Below are 14,786 nucleotides of genomic sequence, written 5' to 3'. Positions count from 1 at the left end.
CTTTTGGGCTCTGTTAAAATTTCTTTAGTAAAAGTGTAAAAGGCCAAACCTAGGAAGTTCGGCAAACAGGAAAGTCCCTCCAGTATCAGGAGTTAATAGTCAGGAAACATTCTTCACTTTAACGCCTTTTTTTTTTTTTCTGAAAAACCACTGACTCATAGATGCAGACAGACATACAAGTGCACATACATCCAGATGTGCATTTAGACATTAAAAGTGTAGAGGCATGTACACACAGATTGGCAAACCGGTACAGAGTCTAACTGAAGAGCTTAACAAAGTGGACGTGGCAGTAGGGTTTGTGATTTTGCCTGATATGATATTGTGAACCAACTTTGAATAATGACAGGAACCTGAGATGAACACAGTAAGTTAGTAAGGTGTAGCAGAGAAAAGGTTGTTTGTTTTCTATCCCTTACAGGAGAAGATTTCTACTAGAGAGGGACCCAGAAAAGGAGCGGAGATTACCTAAGCATGAAGTGTTTTCAAGTGGGAGCTGGTGTTTTATTGCTGGACCACCTAGAGGACATGAGGTTGTTGTCGGATTAGCTGAGTCAGGGGGCGGCTAGAGAGGGTCAGAGCGAAGGTAGTGGACCTGGGAATGGTGTAGTGACGTCTTTGGAAGACGTCAAAAGGGGGAATTGTGGAATTACAGGGATTATTTTATATAACCATCATCTTTGTCATTGCATTAATTATCATTTCATCAAAGTGTTTATTGAAGCTGCTGGCATTATGTTATAATTTATATTATAGGGGTTATCCTAATCAAATATTAACATGTTTATTACAGGTGCAGTTATAACTACTTTAAAATGATTGAGTTATATATATATATATCATAACTCATATGCTGAGTATATTGGTAGAGTAAAATAGTAGCTGAGCAAAGGCCTGAATGTATTCAGCTTCTTGTGGTATTTGAGTTTGCTTAGTTACAGGTGACGGAAGGATGTCCAGTCCATGGTGACCTCAAAGGCCTTAGGTCATCACCATGTTCGGAAGAGTATGCCACAAGGAGGAACCTCTATGTTGCAGTTAATTCTTAAAATACATGAATGTTCTGTACATGCAAATTATGTGCTTGTAAACGCAAGAAGGGGCGTTACAATACCCTGATGTTATAAAAGCAATCTAGAGTGTATTTTGGGCAGAGATGTACAACTGTTTTGCAGTTTGCACCTCTCCACGCTGCGTGCATTCATTAAAATCAATTGTTTGAACGGCCTTTTCTGGACTATCATTGTTTTACTCTCATCCTCAATTTCGAACCCGTAACAGTATCATCACTGATTTCTAGAATCAATTCATTTCCGATTCACAAGGTCCCGAATCGATTCAATCCACGATTCGATTCAATTCAATTCGATTCGATTCAATTAAATTCAATTTGAATCTGGGAAATTTTGACAGTCACAAATATTATAATTCAGATCAGTACATTTACATATTTTTGTATCTATAAAAAGGAAGCTGACACACGCAAGACTTTATCAAAGGTGTGAGCGTCACAGCAGATGCCTTTGTGTCAAAGTAGCTGAAGATAAAACACAGAAAAACATGAAGGTGGTTTTCCTGGCCTGGGATTTTATAAAAATATTCTGCAGTACATCAAAAACGAAAGAAAATCATTAATCAACATATGAACGTTACCTCTGACGTTACAGCGGTGTTATTAGAGACACGGCTAAGCGTTTTGCATTTTGCATAATTTTAAAAGTTTAAATTTGTTCAGTATTGAACGGCAGAAATTAGGTTTTCTTTTCGGAAGTATGTAAAACAAAAAAAAAAAGCGGCGGCCGACAGCGCTGTAAACAACGGTAGACTTGTGCGTAACAAGCAAGCGAATAATGCAGAAAACAGATTTTTAGACGGAAACTGTTCTTGAAGTACAGAGAGAGAGAGAGAGCTGTGCATGAAGTGTGATTTTATCGTGGTGGAAGCAAAACAGTAAAAGTCAGAGTGATTTCATGACGATGTTTATGTGAAGCGTAGTTTGGATCTTATTTTGCTGCTGGTTCGGTCAATATTGTTTGGAGAGAGATAAAACTAACAGCTTTAGAATCAGCGCAAAAAGGGCGTAAACACAGCGCGGACCTGCCGACAGATCAGAATCAGCGAGCTGTCGGCTTTCAGCCCCGACCGTGTCCGTGCAGTTGTTGTGCCAAAAGTGATTGTCTGCCAGAAAGTGATTGCCGTCCGCGAGCACACGCGCAGCCGCTTAAAGCTGCAGCGCCCGTCGGGTGAGAAAGGCGACATCTCACTGATTCTGATCCGCGGGTCCGGCGCTGTGTGTTTACGTCCTTGTGCAGAATCCGTGTACCTGCTCTCATTTACTGTCTTAGCTGTTTGGTGGTTGTTGAAATTTTGTGAGGTTTCACCTGAGATTCTGGCGTTTCGGGCAAAATAAATTTATATTAAAAAATCGATTCAGGATTTTAATGAATCGATTTCACGTTATCCAAGCCAGAATCGATTATTAAAACCCACCCCTAGGTGGCACTCACGTTAGCCGAAGAAGAAATGGATGAGTTCCCACCTCTCCCTGTCACACCTTAAATCGCCAGCTCCGAAGAAGGTGATGTACGAACGCAGCAGCTCTGACCCAGTTGATGTAAACCAGATAATTTCCTGTTTGTCAGCATTAATTAACTCCAGGTCTGATAACATTGAGAGCATGTGTCTGTGAAGGTTCTCAGGCTATGTCCACACGTACACGGGTATTTTTGAAAACGGAGATTTTCCGTTTTCGTTTTAAAAAATAATCCCGTCCACACGTAAAGGCAGAAATGAAGGAAAACGCTGCTAGGAACATGCCAAAGCAGCAGGTGGCGCTATATTCTAACCGTGTAGAAATGTTGGCCAATCAGAAGTCTAGAAGCCTCGGTGGGAAATAGTAAACAAAGCTGGGGCATAGAAGCAGAACCGAGTCGTATGTGTGGAGGGACAGTAACTGTGTGTGTATATGTAAGCATTTAAACACTGCAGAGAGGACAATTAACAGTAACAGTATTGTAGAAATTCATTTCATCGAAACAACAACGTGGCGCACACTGTGACGTCAAAAGGCGCACACCTTTGACGCTGCGTTTTTTCCGTTTTCTCGTCCACACGTAAATGCAAAAACGGAGTTTTAGAAAATATCCACCCTGGCCGGAGTTTTTAGAAATCTCCGTTTTCACTGACCGAAAACGCCGTTTACGTGTGGACGAAAGGTGCAAACGCATAGAAAAATCTGCGTTTTCAAAAATACCCGGGTACGTGTGGACATAGCCTCAGTCATCCAGGTCATCGTAGTCGAAGGAGTTTGCAAAGAAAAGCGTCCGAGAAGCTTCTTCAGTTCAGATGAGAGGTGAAACGTCTTAAAGCAACTTAAAGAAGTCCAGACGCTTTTCTTTGCAAACTCCTTCGACACTGAGAGCATGGTAAGAGAAAACTCGAACAAGGTGAAAGAGAATACGCTCCAGATTGAGGGTCTCAAAAAGACGATTGATTTTGTGTGCGCGGAAATGAAAGATATGAAGGGGAAAGTTTGCGACCTGGAAAAAAAAGTAACTAAAGAGGAAGGTTGAGTGGACAACTGCCAACAGAGAATATCTGAGTTGGAAAGATATTCCAGGAGGTGGAATCTCAGACTACATGGAGTCAAGGAGGCTGAGAAAGAAGACGTAAGGGGAAAGGTGATCGAGATATGCCAGTCTGTTCTGCCAGAGCAAAATCATAGGCTGCCTGACGTCATCAATACCGTACACCGACTCGGAGCCAAGCGACAAGGTAGCACCAGACCTAGAGGCATCATCGTGCAGTTCACCTCCCGAATCTACAGAGATGCTGTATGGAAAGCAGCCAAAACATCCTCCTACCTGCAGGACAATCATTTGAGGTTCGCTGAAGATCTGTCCAGGGAGGACAGAGAACGTCGTGACAAACTGTGGCCGATGATAGACAAAGCCCGTAAGGAGGGTAAGTCGGCTTATTTCGTGGGAGGCCGAGGATTCATCAGTGGATCAGAAGTTTTCCCTCCTTCATAGAGACGCTTTTTCAGTCTCCAAAATGACATTTCTGTAAGCTTGTTTACATGGTGAACTTGATATTTTCACCCTCAGGTTAAAGTTTTATTTTGTGTTGAAGAGTGTGTTTTTCTATAAAAAGCTATATTCAAACCATAGCAGATAGTTAAATACTATATTTTTATAAGCTTAGTCACTCAGGGTTTTTACTGTTCTTTTACCTAAATTGTGCAGCACTCGGTCCCCTTATTCTATAGATCTATTCTTAGCTGTAGAAGTTTAGAACTTACTTTTTCCCTTTCTTTTTTCTAATAACTTTGTCTTTTTCATTTGTTTCTCTTAATACCAGGGTTTAAGACAAACATGTAAACATAAAGCTTTGTTTTTGTTTGCCAAACAGTTTAAAACAGATTTTTGCTTTTTCCAAGAGAGTCATTCCACACCTGCTGATACAAATTTTGGAAATCTCAATGGGGTAATGAAGTCTGGTTGTCCCATGGCTCTGAGCGTTCTGCTGGAGTTGCCACGCTTAAAAATTCTTTTTCTGGGGATGTGTTACATTCTGACTGTGACACCTTAGGACACTACCTCTGCTCAATAATCAGACACAATAACAGTACTTTCATTGCAGTAAATATATATGGTTACAATAATAAAACTGAAAATGATAAATTACTTGACTCCTTAGAAGAAAGAATTACTTTCTGGCTCTCAAATACCCAAATTCAGTCCTCTTAATTGGTGGAGACTTTAACATTGCTTTAGATAATACGGTTGATAGGTGGCCTCCAGGGCAGCAGTCTTCATACAGTGCAAACTTAAAAAAATTTTATGGGAAAATTTAATGTTGTGGATATTTGGAGAGAAAATTTCCAGACGATAGACTCTTTACTTGGAGCAATAAGACAGGATCCAGGCAATCACGTATTGACTTTTGGCTTGTTTCTGACTGTATTGATAAAGATAATATTACTGTTAATATACTTGCCACCCCTCACTGATCATAGAGCAATTCACATTAGCGTCCAAATGTTTACACTAGATAATATACCTCATAAATTCTCTTATTGGAAGTTAAATAATTCTTTACTAAAAGATAAGATGGTTAACATGCAGATTATTAAATTAATTGTTTATTATTGGAATAAAGCTAACAGAGAGAAGTCCTTTTGTACCAATTGGGAACTTTTTAAATTTGAAGCATGCAAATTCTTGAGAAGATATGGGAGTCAAATTACTAAATTAAGGAAAGCTGAAGAACAAGAAGTGATAAGCAGAATTGCCTCTTATTACCAGAAGTCCCCAGAAGAAATCTCAGAGGAAGATAAATTAACTTTACTAGAACTTCAAAATAAATTGGACGGTTTATATCGACGCAAGGCTGAGGGTGCTTTTGTAAGATCCAGGAAGAGGTGGCTGGAGGAGGGTGAACAAAATTCTGCTTACTTTTTCAGGCTTGAAAAATACAGATCAAAAACAAACTCTATTCATCAACTAAATATTAATGGCATTGTCTCTGACAATCCTAGAGCAATTTCATATTTCTGTGCCGAATTTTATTCTAAACTATATAACTCAAAATATAATGTTGTTGTCTCAACGCGATTTTTCAATAATATTAAAAACCTAAAAACTATTGTTGTGGAAGATAGAAGTTATTGTGACAGCCCTCTGACTGTGGAGGAAGTCTGTACTTCCATTTCTGCACTCAAGGCCAATAAATCTCCCGGCACAGATGGTTTGACTGCAGAGTTTTATAAATCATTTTCTAATCTCCTGGCTCCGTTTTTACTGCAGGTTTTCACAGAAAGTATAGAGAATAACACCCTCCCTCCTACTCTTACTCAAGGTCTCATAACACTTATTCCAAAACCAAACAAAGACTTACTTTTTATTGATAATTGGAGACCCATCTCCTTGCTCAATAATGACTATAAGATTATGGCTTTAATACTTGCTAACAGAATTAAAGAGGTCTTGGACACAATTATCGATGAGACACAATCAGGCTTTATGAGAAATAGACACATTTCTAATAACATTAGACTGGTTCTGGATTTACTTGATTACTCTGATTTGGTACCTGACAATAGCTTCATTCTCTTCCTGGATTTTTTTAAGGCTTTTGATACAATTGAACATCAATTTATTTTCTACTCTTTGGAAAAATTTGGCTTTGGTGAATTTTTCTGTAAAGCTGTCAAAACCTTATACACGAATGGCAATAGTTCTATTAAAATGATTAACGGCTCCACCCCAAGATTTGACCTGAAACGTGGTATTCGCAAAGGATGTCCTATTTCACCATATTTATTTTTACTTTGTACACAAATTCTTGCAACTAATATCTCAAACAGTGTTGTACAAGGAATCACCATAGCTGATAAGGAGCTCGTCATCAGCCAGTTAGCCGATGACACCACACTCTTCTTGAAGAATGCAAACCAAATCCCTCCAGCCCTTAGTGTGATTAGTGATTTCTCTGAGGCCTCTGGTTTATGCCTAAATCTAAGAAAGTGTGAGTTACTAGCAATTAAAGACTGCCCTGCAAATACTATCTGTAATATTTCTGTTAAACAAGAAGTCACATACTTGGGACTGTTGATATCCAAAGACCAAAAATCAAGATGCTCCTCAAACTTCACTCCAATTATACAGAAAACCCTAAAAAGTTCAACCAGTGGCTGCAAAGGGACTTGTCGTTGAAAGGTAGAGTGTTAATTACTAAAGCTGAAGGGATATCCTGATTAACATATGCTGCTCTCTCCTTACATCTGGATAAGAAAATTAGTAAAGATATTGACCGTATGCTCTTTAATTTTATATGGAAAAACCGTGCACGCATTATATTAGAAAAACTGTTGTGATGAATAAGTACGAGTCAGGTGGGCTTAACGTCTTAGACTTTTCTACTTTAAATAACACTTTCAAAATTAATTGGGCTAAACATTTTCTTAAAAACCCTACCTCTATCTGGAACTTTATACCATATCATATTTTCTCCCGTTTTGGTGGCTTTAATTTTATTTTAAATTGTAATTACAATGTTGAGAAACTCCTGTAAAACTTTCATCCTTCCATAAGCAAGTCCTCTTAGCATGGACCCTCATTTATAAACACAACTTCTCACCTCACAAATACCTTATCTGGAACAACAGAGACATTTTATTTAAAAATAAATCACTTTTCCTGGAAACTTGGGTCCAAAATGGGATCCTATTGGTGGCTCAGCTGGTTAATAAAGAGGGACAACTACTTACTTACAACAACTTCATTGCACTATATAATTTTCCAATCAGTGTTCAGGAATTCTCAATGGTGCTTGGTGCCATACCCTCAGGGACTCTAATGTTATATAAAAACACTGACAGCTCAATATCTACCTCAGTCACTCTCCCTGATCCAGCTGAGTCACCAATAGGAAAAATCTGCTTTTCACAGGAACTTGGTAACAGCAATAAGAGAATACGTAGTTTATTCCAAGAAGATGTCGTCTCTCTCCCATATGTAATATCTTACTGGAACCGATATGTTCCAGATATCAAGTGGAAGACAGTCTGGATGATCCCCATAAATATTTGATTGTAAATAAGGTGAAGGAAGTCTCATTTAAAATTCTACATAAATGTTATCCAGCCAGTCACTACATGGTAAAATTTAAAAGAGACATAAATACTAACTGTACTTTCTGTGGGGATCATCCAGAAACTGTGACACATCTTTTTTGGTACTGTTCTTCTACACAGAGATTCTGGAAGGAATTTAGCAGTTTTGTTATTGTCCATATTTTAAGGGAATTTTCTTTACGATGGGAAAATGTTTTATTCTGTTTCTTTAAGTTCCCCAAGAGGAATGATAAATGTTTTTTTATGATAAATTTGTTAATACTTTTAGCTAAATTTTTTATCCATAAATGTAAGTTTACTAACAAAACACCATATTTCTGTCATTTTTTTAAGGATGTGGAAATGTATATACAATCAATATCAGACTCTACCAACAAAAAGGCTCTCAAAACAATATATATCTGTGAATTTTTGTGTGTATTCTTGTAACTTTTTACCCCTGGCTTTGTGTGTTCATGTTCTGTTGTTTTGTATACTTCATCTGTTCGTATGTTGTATACTCATTGTTTGTTAAATAAAGTTTAACAAAAACAAAAAACAAAACAAAAAAGTCACTACCCGATCCGTACCGGAAACCCAATCGGTACCCCGCATGCGCGAAAGGTGGGTTTCCGGTATGGATCGGGTAGTGACAGCCCCCTTAGCGCCAGGTGTTGTGCCAAAAAGTGATCGTGATTACCGTCCGCAGGAGCGCGCAGCTGCTTAAAGCTGTAGCGTCCAGATTACTTACAACTACTTCCGTGCAACTGATATAAGATGCGGTAAGCTGAACACAGCTTCAACCGTCTGTTTGTTGAAAAATAGTAACGCGACCGCATTTTCTTGTTAGTAACTGTAACGGCGTTGTAACGATAGAAATAGTAATTAGTTAGATTACTCGTTACTGAAAAAAGTAACGCCGTTAGTAACAGCGTTACTTGTAACGCCATGACTGGTCACTTTGTATCTGTTCTAGCAGCTCTTTGAGGCTAATGTGCTAATGTGCCTGCAATGACAGTCGGAGGGCAGGACAGTGTAAAATAAACACTGAGCAGCTGTCTGAGATAACACAACAAGCAGAAACTGAATGATTCGGGTTTTTAAAGATGTACAAACATCAGCCAGGTGTATCTGTGGAGGTTGCACACTGTATTAACTGTGGTGTTTTCTGGCGCTGAGTCCAAACCTCAGTATTAAGACACTTAAATGTACCCTAAACTGCACCACGCACACAATCTGAAACACTTTGTTCTCATGTTTAAATCTGCTGAGCGTTTTGTCTTTACATTCATCTTCACCCTCTTGGGTGCTGAACGCTGACCACGACCACCAGAGCCCAAGGCTTTGTCACGCCAACACCCGCTTTCTCTGTCTTTAAACAAACCGGCTGCAATAGGCCTCAACTACAAAAACATATAGAGGTGTAGTGTGTGGGTATACCCTCACTAATTACCAGCAGGCCAGCAGCTCAGGGTGTTATGACAGCAGTTTAGGAAGTACAGAGAAAGGGTGTGCTCAGCGAAATGTGACCGACTCCAGTGCAGACGTTTGTCTAAGAACAGCTCAAACTGGAAGGATATCTTTGGGATTAGCAGCTTATGTAACACCTGCACAGACACACATCTGGAAGTCATTCAGTATTGAGTAGCGATTATACCTTAATTGATTTTATGGTCAAATAATTAGCTAAACTGCAGAGCGCACCCATTTTCCCCACTAATTTCCAACTATAGATGGTTATAAAGAGCTTCTTTTGTTGATAAGATGTTGAAAAGTCAACATTGATTAATCCAACTTACTTCCAGGTATCTGGTGTCTCGCTAACAAACACTTCAGCAGTGTGTGTGCTTTGGGATTTAAAGATTCTTAGTAAACTAGCAGGATTTTCCCAAATCTCGTGGTTATTGTTTTAATATCCTGAGATGAGCTCAGAGAATTTCAGCCAAGACTTCTGAATTTACAGGGTTATTTAATCTCAATGGTCGATTGTTTCATGTATATCAGCCAAACTAGAAACTAGATTTAGAAACATAAACTGTGGCTAATCTGGAAAACACTCCATGTGCTTCCCCCAGAAAAAACAATTTACTGCCCCAAATTTGGAACTAATGACACCAGTGGCTGTGGGAGGGGCTATTCCTAGAAATTTCCTAATGCCTTACAGACGCAGACCTGAGATCCAGTCTGACACAATTTTCTTTTCACAGAATTAAAAAAAAATCATTTGATTCTCCAGTCTGTAGAAATGTGGCATGGTTGGATAAAAGGCACTGAAAGGTATCTGGTATTTCTATCATGTTTTCTACAAGGTTTTTGGTGTCATTATTTACAGGGTCTTTTGTTTCTATCATCTCACTGTGTCGTCCTCTGCAGCTGTTTAACAGCACTGACTACAGCAGAGGTTTTTAAAGCTTTGGCTCAGTGCAGATAAAATTCACCAGAATACCAGTGAAAGCACATATGGTGGACAATACAAGGTATGTACTATTTACATACGCTCTGTGTGTGTGTGTGTGTGTGTGTGTGTGTGTGTGTGTGTGTTACCATGGGTGGCAGAGCTGCTCCAGACTCGGTGCACACTAATTGGACCACACAGCCGTAACAGATGAAGCCTTCGCTCAGCACAAAGCCCCCTTGGTCAGCACACTGGTCATCCACTACACACACACACACATACACAACTATGCATGAATATTCATACTCCTTCCACTGCAGCACACACACACTGACTGTGAATTTCTGCACTTGAAGTCATTTTCAGCTTTATTACATTTTTTCCTTTACATGACTTTTCTGCTAACAGAGGACAAACAGACCGTCGGTGTGCGTGATCGAAGAGAGGACCAAGTGCTGATGGATGAATGACTGAGGTTTGGGTTTTGGTGGTGGGAGGTCCGTGCACACAGGGCACTGTGTTAAATAAATAACCTCACAGATCTTTAAACTGACTCTTCTAGACTTTACTGAGGACTTTACTGTGAATAACCACTCGCACAGTGACTGTATTTATGCAGGATGGCTGCAGGGCAAGAAGACACGTCTGCTGACCGGAGGATACAAGTTTGACACCATCACAGACAAATCAGAGCCTGTTTTCATAGATGTCATTTGATTTCTCACACACATGACACCACACGAATCCTTCCACATGCTGTGTTCCTACTTCTCTGTTTGGTTTAGGTGAGGACGCTGGATGAATAAAGCATCCAAAAGACACCATGAGGACCATGGGGGTAGGTTCTGTTTGGGGACCCAGAAACCAGCAGAAACACTTCCTGCCTATTTAATTTGTATACAACAACTTCTACCTTACCTGCATCGATTTATGGAGGAGAAATTGGTAAAATAATGCAGTAAGAGCTCTTAAGTATTCTGTGTTGCTTAACCATAATTGTTCTCCACACAATTGTTCATTCAATGCAATCATTTTACTGAGTGTGACTAAGAACAAGAAGCTCGGGCAGTATAACTGTGCTAACATCCTTTATATTACATTAACAGTTTGAGGGTAAATGGCAGTTCTACGGGATGTCTGTGTTCTACATTCTTGACTCTGTTTTTAAGTTAAAGTCAAACAGTTAAATCATAAACTGACAACATTATGACCTTCCCTGTATCCAAAGCATGTGTTTGCGTGTGAATATAAAGCTTTGAATCTACTGTACTGTTTGCACACAAGCCGTAACACATGCTGACACGCACACACACACTTACCCATGGTGATGGTGAAGGCCGTCCAGTGTCTGGCGCTCGCTATGAAAGCGCCTCTGTCCACCGAGAGGTAACGAGTGCTGACAGTCTGAGAGCGTAAACGGTTAAACAAAGCCACCCTGGAGCAGGATGAGATGCACACTGGAAACACACACACACACACACACACACACACACACACTGTTAGTGGGATTTAAAAGATGTTTGTGTGGGACATGTTACTATTGCTGAGAGGCAGTCTGAAATGTAATGATATTGAACATAAGAAATAAATACACACAAGCTCTGAGCATGGCTTGGTGACAGTCATGTGATGGAAACTGATTTTAATCAAACACGTTTTAAAAACTAGCTTGGTTGATAAATATACCATAAATATAAAATAAACTTTGTTCTTATGAAGCAGTCTTGAGCGCTCCTTATTTCACATATTTAAAGTCTTAACTATTATCTTGTATCTCATCTTTTCTGTTTTCCAGTGTCTTCTAAATCATGTTTGGGTTTCAGTTGGGATGCGTTCATAGAGCCACACATCTCTCTCTGAGCATCGTGTTTCCTGTGAGCCTTTTATTAAAATAGAGCACGTAAAATGATAGGAAATTGTTTCAGTGTGTGGGATGAAGGACAAGTGATGAAAATTTAGTGCGGTTCCACATAAAGTGAGCCACCTGGAAACCTGTGAGGCACAAATATGCACACATGTGTGTTTCCATCACACGTGTGCTCAGGCTTCTGAGGGGTCTGAAAAATGCTTTTGCCATGATGTAATCTGTAATTTCCACAAAGTATGCTGATCAGTGTAATTTTCAATGATTGAACTGTAGTAGAGACGAGCAAACATATTGGTAGATCTGAGAAGAGAGAACTTTTGTTATGAAAATGATTTTAATCTTTTACACATGATTGCATTTGAGCTTATTAAAGAGCTGTGGCTCCTGGTCAAGTGAAGGTCAGAAACTCTTGGCAGGCGTTAAGGATCAGCCAATACACGGTGAGGACAGGAGCTCTGAAAGGAATGGCAACACACCTGCTTACATGACATACGCCTGGAGTGATTTTTTATCTTTTATTACTTATATTCTTTAGAGTTAAGATTTAAGTTTTTATCATTTATACCTTATATCTTTTGAGTAAGTTTAAGTTTCAGTTATGTTCAGTTTGAGTAAGTTTCCTTCATGGTTCGAGTGTGACATTTAGCCTAGAAATTACACAGAGTTCAGCTGTGTAGGTGCACAGGCCTTATGTCTGGCTAAGACGAGAGGTGTGAGGTTAGCAGAGGTGCAGACGGGGTCATGACACATACATAGCCTACACAGCAGGCACCCACATACACACACACTCACACACACACACCATAACAGATCTATTTTGGTAGGTAAGAAGTGAAGATGTGTTTTGCTGCAATTGCAAATTGTGCCGGCAGATTGTCAGATGCTTACAGGAAGTATACCTGATCTACGGAAGATAAGGAAGCGTGCGCTGGGCGACACACGGGAGGGAGATGAGACGTGATGTTCTTTAAAATATGTTAAAGTTAGCAGGAACATTTTGTGGTTTAAGTGATGTAAGCTGTACTTTGTCTATTTTTGCAAAAGAGGGGGGCTTTGTTATTGTACCCATATAAAACCTTTGTCTAATCATTGTGAGTTCAGTTCGATTGCTGACTTTGCCCAGCTTCGGACTCCACGCGTGTTATCAATAAAATCTTTGCTTTGATCACATCTTCCGGACCAGAGTTGTTATTTGCTTGTGAGCCCTCCGTACTCCTTTTCTCCAACTTTTGAACCTTAACACTTCACAGCAGCTCAGCACTGTGGCATCACAGCAAGAGGATTCCTGATTTGGTCCTTCAGTGAGGAGTTTGCATGTTCTCCCTGCATCTCTGCATGTTCTGGTTTTCAGGTTAACTCCTCTCTATCTGCACAGGCTGAACTAAGTCACATGAAACCAGAGACCACTGAGACTATCCGTGTTAAACGTAGTCATTCTGTTTGTCCTCACATGAGCTGACAGAGACAGTTTAAACAACACATTTTTCCCTCTTTTGTTTCTGAATGAAATCATTTTCCATGATTTTACTCAATGTCAGTTTATTTTGGCTATTTTTTTGTTTTTGCTCATTTGTGTTTTTCTTTTTTTACTGTATTTGTTACCAAGGAGACCAAAATAGTAAAAATCATACTAATGTCTAATTGCTAAAGAAATTATAACAGACCTCAAAAGAAAAACAAACACAAATATCCAACAAAGATGATGTAAGACCTTTTCAAATGTTCATTTCTGCCATTTGTCCTCAGTTTAAAAATAAATGGAAATCCCTGATTTGTTGGATTGAAAAGTGGAATAAACTCACAATCAGCGTTCTTCATGGACTGTCTCTTCTGGGAGGGTTTGGAGATGACTTTGATCATCCGGCTCTGGAAAGAACCCACTTCCTGTCTGTTGCCCAAGAAGAGGCGCAGCAGCAAGCAGAAATGCTTCCTCTTGTCCTGATCAGAGATGAACAGCGACTTGGCGCAGGCGAACATCTGCTGACGAGACACAGACAGCATGAGTGTGAGACTTCTTACACTTCACATAATCAGACGCAGAAAAGGAAAACTCTTCAGGAATGTTGTTTTTCATAAATAACTTTAATTGAAAGAAACTTTTTCCGGTTATTTTTGTTCTGCTTTTCTCAGCATTTAAAACTTGGCTGAAGGATTGTACAGTAATAAAGGCAAAGCACGTCTGTTTCTCCATCAGTCAGTAAATAAGCGAAAGGCCGGCGCATGAGCAGCGTGTTTGCAGCCGTGCAGTTTTTCTGTCAGACGCGACTGTTTGTTGAGTCAACAATGGCCTGAAATAAAAGGTTGAATGCTCGTGGCCGAGTAAACACACGCAGAGCTCAAACACAACAGTTCATACATCATCATTCACTTATCTGCTCACTGTCAGACAACCGGCCTGAATGAAACTTATTCTAAGGACTCTTTTTACTCTTGTCACAGTGTAATATAAATGTCATGCGTCATATGTCGTAAGAAAATTGCAGACTTTACCTTTAATATGAGGTAGTTACAAAAAAAACCCACAAAGAAAAACAAAAGTATACGACGTGTACAGCTCGCTGTGAAAACACTGGTCGGTTGTTTAACGAGTGTAACAGACGATGTTTATGACAGCGACGTTAATAACTGTGTGTAAAACCTCAGAACTCTTAACAAAGCCAAGGTTTCATCACTACTGCTTCTTTTCAGCCAAACCAACGTGGTGACAAAGAAACTTCAGATGTGTGGTTATGGTTGTGAAAGGACTCATTTTAAACCAGTTCATGACTATTTTTGTTCCTATTTTTGTAGTTTTGGTGCCTAAAACTAACCAAACAGCCACTGAAAACACAAAAAGATTAAATAAAAGAAAGAATTTCTCAAACACATTAGACATTAACACCAGTTTCCTGCGTCCTGTGTTTGATCCT

General features: G+C 39.5%; 1 pseudogene; it reads right to left on the bottom strand.

The window, feature by feature from the left end:
* The window catches only part of LOC120440285, a 41,973-nt pseudogene that overhangs the window by 12,656 nt on the left and 14,531 nt on the right, over positions 1-14,786 (bottom strand).

The sequence above is a fragment of the Oreochromis aureus genome, linkage group 5 (genome assembly GCF_013358895.1).
Source record: "Oreochromis aureus strain Israel breed Guangdong linkage group 5, ZZ_aureus, whole genome shotgun sequence".
In the NCBI taxonomy this organism is placed as follows: Eukaryota; Metazoa; Chordata; class Actinopteri; order Cichliformes; family Cichlidae; genus Oreochromis; species Oreochromis aureus.
The sequence above is the reverse complement of the archived record's forward strand: the minus strand, read 5'-3'. Positions and strand labels throughout refer to the sequence as shown.